The sequence below is a fragment of the Sabethes cyaneus genome, chromosome 1 (genome assembly GCF_943734655.1).
Source record: "Sabethes cyaneus chromosome 1, idSabCyanKW18_F2, whole genome shotgun sequence".
NCBI classification, from domain to species: domain Eukaryota; kingdom Metazoa; phylum Arthropoda; class Insecta; order Diptera; family Culicidae; genus Sabethes; species Sabethes cyaneus.
In genome coordinates this window covers 159,480,961-159,493,350 of record NC_071353.1, presented here as the reverse complement: position 1 = coordinate 159,493,350, position 12,390 = coordinate 159,480,961, and positions in this window count along the sequence as shown.

Genomic DNA, 12,390 nt, shown 5'->3' with positions numbered 1-12,390 from the left:
CCATCTGGGATACGTCCCTTAGCAGAGATAGGATAACCGCTGAAAACTAGGGTCGTATGCGGACTTGGAAGGAGGCACTCATGCGAATGCTGAGTTCAAACTCTACGCTTGGAAATGATGGATATCGGTAGAAGCACGTTCGAATGAACCTGAAAATACTCAGAACCAGCGCAGAGGGTGAGACAAGGTGACGGTCTATCCTGCATGCTGTTCAACATCGCTCTTGAGGGGGTGATCCGACGAGCGGGCATCGAAACGAGAGGCACAATTTTTACCAAGAGTAGCCAACTTCTAGGCTTTGCAGATGACTTCGATATCATTGCCAGGAACTTTGCGACGGCGGAGGCAATCTACGCCAGACTGAAAGCGGAGTCTAGGAGAATTGGGCTAAAAATAAATGCGACGAAGACCAAATACATGAAAGGAAGAAGCTCAAAGGAAACAAACGCGCGCCTCCCACGGACGGTAACCGTTGACGGCGACGAACTAGAAGTGGTAGAGGAGTTCGTGTATTTTGGATCGCTGGTGACCGCGGACAACAACACTAGTAAGGAGATCCAGCGACGCATCCAAGCGGGAAATCGGGCCTACTTTGCCCTTCGTAAAACGCTACGATCAGGAAGCATACGCCGCCGCACGAAGCTAACAATGTACAAAACCATTATTAGACCGGTAGTTCCTTATGGTCTTGAAGCCGTGACGCTGCTTACGGAGGACATACGCGCCGTGTTTGAGCGGAAAGTGCTGCGGACGATATTTGACGGAGTACAAACTGAAAGCAGAGAGTGGCGGAGGCGTATGAATCACGAGCTACAGGCACTGCTTGGGGAGACTCCCATCGTACATCTAGCGAAAGTTAGCAGGCTACGGTGGGCCGGACACGTCGTAAGGATGCCGGACGACAGTGCGACGAAAATAGTCCTCTTCAACAACCCCACCGGCACCAGGAACAGGGGGGCCCAACGTGCACGATGGCTCGACCAGGTCGAAAGCGATTTGCGACTTCTGAGGCGACTAGGAAATTGGCGACGAGTGGCCCAAGACCGAGTTGAATGGAGACGAGTGCTTGAAACAGCACGAGCCACCCCGGCTCTATGCTGCTGAAGAAGAAGAAGAAGAGCAGATGGTCCGAAGCCCCTAAAAGGAGGATGGTTTCAATAGCTGTTATCCATGGCTGTAACGTAAAAACGTGAATGGATAAACCTCTAATCCAAGGTGTCATGCAACTCCATTGCGGGCGACTCAACGGAATCATGCGCAATTAGTCGTCTAAAGGAGGAAGATCTGAAGGAAATCTTCAACCTCGACAGCGACTCACTGTACGGAAAATCTTCGCTCTCTTCGCTGATCCTGAGTTCGCCAAAAGGGAGTGTGGAGAGCCGTGCTGATATTTTTCCCAATCCGAAGACGCGACCAGACAATGATAGGGCACTAACGTCGTCTCGTGTTGCTCTCAAGCGGCTCTCCAGTATCCCAGCAAGGGGTACACATAGGAAGAGGTCAAAAACTGCCACTTCGCTTCCCAAATACCACCGCAAAAGGTCCACCTTTTCCCGGGCTAAGCGACCTAGAGTGCGAAAAAATAAAGGATCGTCTATGCCCAAACTCCAAACAGGGATTTCATGGGAACATGGAGACTACGGTAGAAACCCTCAAGCTGAGGAATGGAGCGCTGCTACGAACATACACCATGAAGGACCTCCCAAGGCCGCTTGTGTACATGGGGTATTTCTCGAGCAGCGTAGACACCTAATGAGAGAGAGAGAGGTTTCTCCGCCTACTTCAAAGCAAGAACGACAGCTTCTCTACACAAACGTGGCGTGCACTTCGTGGCAGTGGGACTGGGAGCACCGTTGAACTGGCGTTGGGGACAGACCCTCTGTATGCTAACCTGATTGATGAAGCAGGGCTTCATGCTGTACTACATGTTCGGCAAGGTTCGCATGCGACAGGCTGTCCGAAGAGCGGCCAACTGCCGACTAGGGGATTCTGCGCTAGCAGCAGCAAAGGTACGCGTGGGGAAACCTCCCGAGGAAGTTCGCAAGGTTCCCCGCTAGCGGACCATCAACCACCAACCACTCGCACAGCTCAAAATCAATCGAAAAACGCTGGCCGTGATTCGGTCTCCAGTCGACTGCGGCCACCGAAGTCCTCTGATGTAGGGAAGCAAGCAAATCAATAAGGCGTTCACGCCACTGGCAGTCGTCCGTCAGTTTCCGAGTCTAACGTCTCTGCCAAGCACGGCGAACCACTAACATAGCGGACAGTCTTCGCTGCGGGCAACCGATCCTTCATCATGCCAAGGGCGCTTCTAGTGACCTTGGTCGGAGGCTCGTAAGCCAGCAGCTAACAGCTGCCTTCATTCAAGATCCCTTGAGTTCACGGCACGAGAATTTTCGGCATAGGAAACTACGGTAAGTTAATCTACTGTAACACGCAGTCCAAACCGAGAATTGCAATTCTAATTCTAACGAAAGAAGTACAATTTTCTCCCATTACAGAATTCATTCAACGCGATGTCGTCGTTGTCAAACTGGCAGTGCCAACAACTACGGGGAATCTAGGACCTGGTTGTGGCGTCCGCATACTTCCCGGGTGACAAGGACGACATACCGCCATCCGAGGCTGTCGCTCTCGTGCGGTGCTGCAGGGTCATTAACGTGCCATTCCTGATCGGCTGCGATGCAAACGCTCACCACATGATTTGGGCACCACTGATATAAATAACAGGGGTGAGTACTTACGTGAATACTTAACTGCCAACAATGTCAATGTATGAAATGTAAGTTTCCACTTTTGTTAATGCTATCAGAGATGAGGTCCTTGACATCAATCTGTACAGCACTTCTATAGCTGAGAAGTTCCAAAACTAACGAACCTAGTTTATCAGACCATATGATACCTGGAGTTCATTCAGAGCATATCTGGGTAATTTTCGAAACTTCAGTCATATTAATAAACGCACACCAGCTGAGCTAGACGTTGCAGCCAATGACCTATCAGATGACGTTGGCGGAATGAATCGCTCAGCAGCCTTCGTCGGAAGGTTAGGCGTCTATTCAACAGGGTTAAGATCACATCCGATTGGGAGGCCTACAGGGCATCTTTCACCAAATACAATGCAGGGATTCGCAAAACCAAAAGGAAGTCCAGAGTCAAGTTTTGCGAAAGCATCCAGACTGCCTGAGGCGGCGCGATTCCAAAAATCGTTAGCCAAGGTCCAAATCAATGGCCTACGGGAATTGAAAAAAGAAGATGGCAGTTTCACTGTTACTACTAGGGAAACTTTGGAGATTCTTATAGTATCAACACACATTTCGCTGGTTCGACAGTGACGATCCACTGGAAGCGACGTCGGCGGACAGCAGGAAGTTGAGTCATCACGCAATGTGTCAAACGACTCGGTTCTCAGCTCCTATCAATCTTTTTACAAAAAGTGGACGAGATTATAATGTCCAAGCTAATCAACCCCTTTCGTGTCAAAAGCTTTCAGATCAATTAGTCTGACATCAACGCTTCTCAAGTTGATGGAAAAAATCACGAATATCACATATACACATGTATATCGAATATACATATCTCTAATGAGTTCTGAAAGTGCTCCCCTCTGCATGGCAATCAATATGCTTACCTACGCAGTAAATCTACGGATCCGCACTTCATTGACTAGTGACGCTAATTGAAAAGTCGCTCCAATACCAAGAGACGGCACTTTGTACTTTTCTTGACATTGAAGGCGCTTTCGACAATACGTCCTTCGCTTCAATTAATACGGCGTCATTGGGAGATACATCAATCACGATCTCAGCGATTGAAGGATTTCCTCGAGGAGGAGTTCTCTCCCCCTTGCTTTGGTCACTGGTGGTCGAAGCACTCTTGCATAGGCTATCACAGCATGGCTATGAGGTCATTGCGTACGCCGACGACGTAGTACTTATTGTCAGAGGTAAATTTAGCTCTAAACACTATTTCATGGTGTTTACGAGAGGGGTTTAATATAAACCCCACCAAAAACAGTTGTGATACCATTTACTAGGCGGAGGAGACACACTTTTATTCCCCCTACACTGAATGGCGTCAGACTGAGCTTCACCAATGAAGTTAAACATGTGAGTATTATCTTGGATCATATACTGAACTGGGCTGCTCACCTAGGCTATGCAACTTCAAGAAACTTCAGCCCTTTAGTCATACACTACTATTGCATGGCCTAGGCTAACTTATGCCGACATGCCCTGGCAGGTGTTGTGGGTTCAAATCCGGTTATAATCTCTGATTACAGCTTGGTTCGACCCATGCACCTTCCAGCATTGGACAAAAGATAGGAGTCACAACGACAACTTGTTAAGCATAGCTACCTATCACCCCCCTTCCTTTCCACCCTTCCCCTTCATTCCCGAAAAAAAATCCTTCTTCATTACTACTTTCCCTTACCGTCCCTTCATCAATTGTAGAATCATCGTTTCAAAAAAATATTAATATATGCCTGACCGCATTTCAAGGTTATGACTAAAGTCACGAGTTTGGTTAATAACTTATGCTGTTTAAGTATGATGGCCGAAGGTGAATATGTCACCATATTCAGGCGCAGGCCAATCTAAACAAAGTTCAACGCCTGGCATATTTGTCAGTGACAGTCATGGAGGCAATGTTATGCTTGCTGCCGTTACATTTTCATGTGCAATTTTCATGTGGTTGCAAAGGTGTCGTAACGAAGGGTAAGTCACTTAGAACACTTTACGCACCTTAAGACAAAGACACAATGCATACGGATTTTACTACGTTGCGGAAATTTGACAGAAAACCCATGGAAAAACTGTCGAATTGCCACAACGTAGCAAAGAACACCTCGTGGTTTTGAGCGATTCTTATGTAAAAAAATCTGAGAAATACGACGAAATTGGAAGTTTTGAGATCAAATTGTACTCATTGAGAGAAAAATGCAAAATTAGTTTTTAAATCGAATTTAAAAATATTTCGTAGCACTGCCGCTAAAAACTGATACTTTTTTCGATTTTCTTGGACAATTTCCTTTGGAAACATGATAAAATAGTCCCTCTAAACCTAGTATTTCCAGAGTTACAAGCGAAAGAAAATAAGAGGATTTGATGAAAACGTGTCTTTTCGTTAAAAATGAAGGTATTCCCATAAATCGAGGGACCGTGCAATTGGCACCAAACTTAGATTCCGTATTTAATATAAGTGTAGGTATATTTTTATAAACGTTTCTGCGACGATTTCGACAAAAACAATCGATATAGGGGAATTGTGTATAACGTGCCCCCCCTGGCCAATGTGCCCCCCCTTCGTTTTTCGCTAAACAAGCGAAATCAAAATGCAAAACCACTCAGAAACCATAGTATTTGATGGAACTAGCCTACTATGCAAGTATGACAGTTGTCACATGCTGTAAAAACAAAACAAAAATAAATTTGTTTTTGAGCAGCTTCCGATGTAACTTTTGGCGTCATTTCCATAAGCTATTTTCTTGACAAAATCTAAATAACCGGTTGTTGCGATTCGATTGCGTAAAGTGAACTTCAAAAAGACATCCCTGCCAAAAATAACGGTATGAAACGCTTGATTTGCTTTAGCATTCAATATTTTTCCAAATAAGTAAAAGCAGGCCAATATGCCCCACTTGCGGTGGTGCAATTTGCCCCCCCTTGCAAATGTGGCTATAAACATAGGTAAACAGATCTAAGTTGAAGCCAATTGCCATTATTTAATTAAATTAGTATTGTAGAGCAACCGTGGTGGGAATAATTTATTACCAACGTCCAAATTCTAGGCAATTCAACTACCCGGTACAAAACGCCACAGCTGCAGTATAATGTGCCCCATGCAGAAAAGAAAAAGTGTACCAGAAGGCCGAAACTAGGTTTATTTTACATAAACTAACGATATTTTGCAAAACAAAGGAAATAGTTTTACTTTCTACAAAATAGAGTTGGTCTGTCACTGGTAGAAATACTCAAATTACCGCATTGGGCATATTATACCACAGGTGGGGCATTTTACCCCGCGCAGACGAGAAACACAACATTTAGGTGCTTTTATTAAATAATTCCTAGCATGTTTATTCCACAATACTAAATGAAATAAACAATTGTAATTGGTTGTCAGCTTAAATACCAACATATACACGTAGTTGTAACGTTAATTTGGGGAAGTATAACGGAGATATATCCATCTATTCTTAGGGGGGGGGGGGCACATTATACACATTTCCCCTATCCCGCGGTTTTGACATCTCAGCCCAATTATCGAAAGTCTCACTAAATGGGCTAAGAGCTTAGTGCAATTACCGAAAGTTGACTGTATTATATTCCGGTTCAAGCAGCTAATTTGCAGGAAAATGCTAAAATTATCACGTTTGTTTGGTGCAAACACAAATCATCCAGTGATTATTTTGAAATACTGATGTAGCTATGGTACCCTCAGGTCTTTTTACACGGTTTCTTTTTACAATTTTTCACTGCGATTTTTGAATTTTCACAGTTCACAGGAACCGTCGAAGAGCAATGAACCGGCATCAAGAGCGCCTTCATCACGATCAGTGATGAAACCCTCGGCAAAGCGCGCAGCGGACGGAGGGAGTGGATTTCGGATGAAACTTGGAGGAGGATCGACGAGTGGAGAGAGGCGAAAGCCGGCATTGAGCGAGCGCGGACCAGATCGGCTAAGACAGCTACCCGTCAACGATACACCGAATTGGAGAGGACTGTTAAACGTGCTTGTGGGCGGGACAAGAGAGCCTGGACTAACTCCCTAGCCGAACAAGGAGAAACCGCCGCCGCCAATGGTGATATCCGTTTGTTGTACGATATTTCTCGCCGCCTTAGTGGTGCCAGGATGAATACAAAGATGCCGCTAAAGGACAGAGCTGGTCAGCTATTGACTGACCGTACAGAGCAGCTTAAGCGATGGACTGAACATTTTGTCAGAGACCAACAAAACCAGCAGCGAACGACGCCTACAGTTCGTCGAATAAATCGCGTGAACTCGGAGGCGCCATTGCTGGATGAAATTGTAGCTGCCATCAAGAGTATGAAATCCAATAGAGCGCCAGGGATAGATCGTATTTCAGCCGAAATGCTCAAAGCTGACCCATATTTGTCAGCCCAGATGATGCATCAGTTTTTCAGCAATATTTGGGAAACCGCAACTTTTCCGGTGGACTGGATGCAGGGCATATTGGTCAAAGTCCCTAAGAAAGGAGACCTAACGGAATGCGGTAACTGGCGTGACAACACGTAGCTCTGTATTACTCTCAAAGTACTCTGTAAGGTAATCCTCAACCGGATTCAGGAGAAGATCGACGCTACTCTCCGGCGGCAGCAAGCTGGATTCCGTGCTGGCCGATCATGTGTAGACCATATCACAACGCTCCGCATTATATTGGAGCAGATCAACGAATTCCAGGACTCTCTTCTGCTGGTGTTCGTTGACTTCGAAAAGGCGTTCGACCGACTCAATCACGAAAACATCTGGGGCGCACTTAGGCGTAGAGGAGTTCCAGATAAGCTAGTCCATCTCATCGAGGCTCAGTACGAGGCGTTCTCGTGCAAGGTTTTGCACGACGGCGTCTTGTCCGACCCCATAAGGGTTACTGCTGGCGTGAGACAGGGCTGCATTTTATCACCGCTTCTGTTTCTCATCGTTATGGATGAGATATTAGTTGGAGCAATTGACAGTAGACCAAATCGAGGATTGCCTTGGAATCCTCTAACGATGGAGCAGCTAAATGACCTAGACCTAGCCGACGACATTGTCTTGCTCGCACAACGCCGAAACGATATACAGAGCAAGTTAGATAACCTCTCCGAGAGCTCCTAGGCAGCAGGTCTCACAGTTAATGTAGCGAAAACTAAGTCTATGGTAGTGAACACTGACAATTCCACCAACTTTACAGTAGCGGGACAAGTTGAGCAGGTACCCGTCTTTCAATATCTTGGTAGCCAAACAACGCCCGATGGTGGTACCAAGACTGATATAGCCACACGGATCAGGAAGGCCAGGGGTGCCTTTGCAGGTCTGCGAAACATTTGGCGCTCAAACAAGATCACTCTACGTACGAAAACCCGAATCTTTAATTCAAACGTTAAATCCGTACTGCTGTATGCCTGCGAAATGTGGTGCGACTCAGCGGAGGGAACGCAAAAACTGCAGGTGTTCATTAACCGGTGCCTGCGATACATTATCCGTGCCTGGTGGCCTGATAACTGGATATCCAATGAGGAACTCCATCGTCGGTGTCATCAACGGCCGATAGCCACAGAAATTCGTGAACGTAGGTGGAAGCGGATCGGACACACCTTGAGGAAAGGAGCGAACGAGGTTTGCAGAGAAGCACTCGACTGAAATCCACAAGGCAGTGTAGAAGAGGCAGACCTAGAGACGTAGACGAGAACTTGTCCTGGCAACAGGTAAAAACCATGGCGGGTAACCGCCAGCAGTGGAGATCTCTGATTTCATCCCTTTGTTCTGCCGGATCGGCGCACATGGACACATAAGTAAGTAAAACAGTTTTCTTATACAACGTTTTTCGAATAAATGTTGTGGTTTTTACAGCGACTTTTAAACTAAATTTTTTAATTTTTTTACATGATAGTGTAATTAACGTGGTTTCTAATAACGATAATTTTTTATTTAATGCGATTTTTTATGTATCCCGCGTTATGTATCCCCGCGTAAAACTTGAGTGTAATATATTGCTGAGGCGGCCTTAACAAGCCGCAATCTGTGCATCTCAACCTTTTCAACATTGACATGGGACCTTACATTTTATTGTGTATTGACATTATAGTCTTAAATGTTACGCTACATTGCATACCAGCGACTTGCTTGCAAGCTAGTGTGCAATCCTGTGTTACGCTGTTTGAATTTATCGGAGCGCTGTAACGCATCGGTAGTGTGCGCTTGATTTGCTCCGGTGCGGTGTGACCGCTGGTGGTCATCATTAACCACGGGATTGTGTTCTCATTCATTGTTCAAAATCGTAACTGAAATTTTGAAGGGTTTTGAATCAATTTCAAAATCACTCAATCATAATCGCAAAACAATTTTTGTTTTATGAACATGTAAGAAAAGTTTTGCATAAAATTTTCTGCGGAGGCTTAAAACTCCTAGGAGAAGTCGGTAAAGCAACGAAATATTAACCAAATCCTAATAATGCCTAATTTCATGGCACCATTTTTTTATTGTTCGTGTTCCTGAATCATGGCAGAAAACAACCAATTTTCCTGAAAATCACAATTTCTCGTTCGGTTGAAATAATACATTTAAAATTTTCCCATCATTTTTTACCTCTACCTTCCGATAAATCTTTTGCATTCACTTACTATTATTATCTTTAGTCAATGATGCTTTTCCTCGCAGCCGAGCAAACCTGCATCATCCATCCATTCCGTTGGATAAAGGTTCTGCTATTTCATGCCTCATTCGAGAGCCAGGAAAATAGACATAATGCTCCCCATCGTCCCGAGTACAGAGGATATTATCATAGACTAGAACCAAAGGGAAATGTTGCTATCGAAGAACAAAAAGCTAGATCCAGGATTCGATCGATGCCCTGTCCCACTCGCCTTCGCCCTGCTCACTGCCCCAATCATAAAATATATGTTCAAAGGCAAACAACAGGGCCTATCGGGCGCTCCATTGACAGGTGAATGATTAATTTCCCAACCCTTCTCCTCGCTTGATTTGGCTTCGAACGAAACTGTGAAACAGTGTCTATAGACGATGATAAATGGAGCCATTTGTTGCTTTACAACAATGATGGCCTTTGTTCCTTGTGGCACGCTGCCGTTCACTGTATTCAACGGGTGATTTGCAACGAATAAACGAACGAACGAACGAACGGACGGAACGTTGTTTGCTGGCTGGTGCAATAAACTTCAATAATTCTCATTCTAATTAGGCAAACACAATAATCTTCGAGCGCCGCCGGCCGCCACGCCGGCCGGTTAGTTGGAGCTCAATCAAAAATGAACAACCGAAGAATTGAATATGCAATGAGCAGCCAGCTGCTGCTGCTACGACCAAGTATCCTGCGAAGGAACCGTCCGTTCGTGTGGTTGGGCTCCGTTTCATTCAAAATGGGGAAAACAAAACTACATGATCGAACATAATCACCCTGCGGGTGGCTGCGAGGTACGTTGCTGGGCCAACAATCCTACTGTGCAGTGTTCGAATTGTGCATTAAAATTGCAGTTGTAATGTAAATGTAAAGTACAAATGGCATGTTTTGGCAGCGGTTTTGAACATAGTTCTGCCACGAGAGTGCACTGATTACTTCCGGCCAACTCACAGATACATGAAAAAGAGCAGCAGTTTCAAGCAAAACCGAAACACCGCGAACCGAACGTCTTCTCCTGGCCTGGTACTTCTGGCTGCTGCTACTGCTGGTGGTGGTACAAAGAGGCAATATCATTAGTATTGTTATGTGGTTTTAGAAACCACCTCCACCCCCACACTGCGGGGGGTGGGGGTGGAACCGGGAAAAACAGACTTCATACACACCGCTAAATTTTCTTTCCGCCGGTAAATCCGGTAAGAACCAGAACCGAGAACCAAGAGAACCGAATGGGTAAGCCGGCCGTGGGGAAACCGATAAAATTATACAGTACAGCACTCTCGAGCTCTCGAAACATGACGACATGGCAAACGGTGCAAATGAAAGCCGAAATCGGGTTTCGTTCGTTTCGTTGCGGAGAAGATTCCAACCGGGAAACTCAGCCAAACGCTCACCCAGCACCCGCCCCGATAATGGTGAAAATAAGTTGTGCTTGATAATAGTACAAAGACATTTTCATATTTCTCTGTGCAGGACGAGACAGTGATACGAACGACTGCGCTTGTCCCGAGGCTGGTTGTATGTATGTATAATAATCTGGACTGCTCCCGGTGCAAGATAGAGTAGGTGAAACTAAGTAAAATTTGGAAGATTTCCGCTACGTTAAACAAAACTGCATCGCATCAAATGTTCTTTATGAATTGTGTGGCATCTTGCATACAAATTATGTTTTGTTGGACCAAACCGAATAAACCTTCGTACTTTTCTACATTTTGCAATTCGATTCCTTGGTTTTAAAATTTTCGAACTAAAACTTATTTCTATACCCTATAGTTTTACCTGGCAATGTGGAGAATAATGACTACTTGTGTGTCACGCTCCCGATTGGAGGTTTATATATTCTTTTTGGTAACACTGCATTGTATGACATATCTTTTTACCTTTGTTATACTATATAACAAAGGTTTAGAAATTGGTCGAAAAACACGAAATTGATCCGAGGCCCGTAGGGCCGAATCACATATACCAATCGATAGAGCTCGACGAACTGAGCAATGTCTGTGTGTGTGTGTGTATGTGTGTATGTGTGTATGTGTGTATGTGTGTATGTGTGTATGTGCAGCTCATTTTCTATCGCCTGTTTCTCGAAGATGGCTGAACCGATTTGATCGCTTTTACTTTTGTTTGAAAGGTATTATTGTCTAGTATATCACTATTGAATTGCTTTGCGGTCCGACGTTTCGTTTAAAAGTTATAAGCAAAAATGTGAAAACTACGTGACACGCGTTTCTCCTGAACTACGCAACCAATTTTAACGATCTTACTACCAAACGAAAGCTCTTGCTGTTACTAAACTTTTTACCAAGTTTTATTGAAAACGGACAAGCAGTTTAAAAGTTAGCCTTAAAAAACCATTTTTGATAAGGTTCAAATGATCGCCTGTTTCTCAGAGATGGCCAAGCCGATTTATGCGCTATTAGTTTTATTTGGCAGGTAATATAGCCGGATAGATCACTATTGAATGGTTTTGGGATTGGACGTTTAATTTGAAAGTTATGAGCAATCGTATACACCACACCAAAATTAACAATAATTTACAATGATTTTAACCAAGATAATTTACCTAATTTCAATTATTTTAATATCAAACGAGAGGTTTTGACACTACGAATATATATGCAAAATTTCAGAAGAATTGGTTTTACCGGTCAAAAGATATCAATCCTCAAACGCTCGCGCCAACTTTTGCAACACAGTTACTCGCGCGCACAATAACCCAAAACCAAAGAAAACGTGCGCACTAGAGTTTTGACTAGGAAAACTTGTTTTTAAGTTTATCGAACCTTTGGAAGAGTTTCTTGAAATTGAATGCTCTATCATCTGGTGCAATTTAAATTTGGATTAATCCCCCTAAAAGTGAAATAAAAAAATTTTTTTTCAGTTTCAATATAACACATTGATATGTTCTGCAAAGTTTTAGAGCCTATTATTACAAGAAATTTTGCTGAAGACTGTAACCTGAGATAGAAGCGAAGACAGAGAAATCTTATTTATTGTTTCTGTATTTGTAAAATCAGTTTTTCTATTTTAGC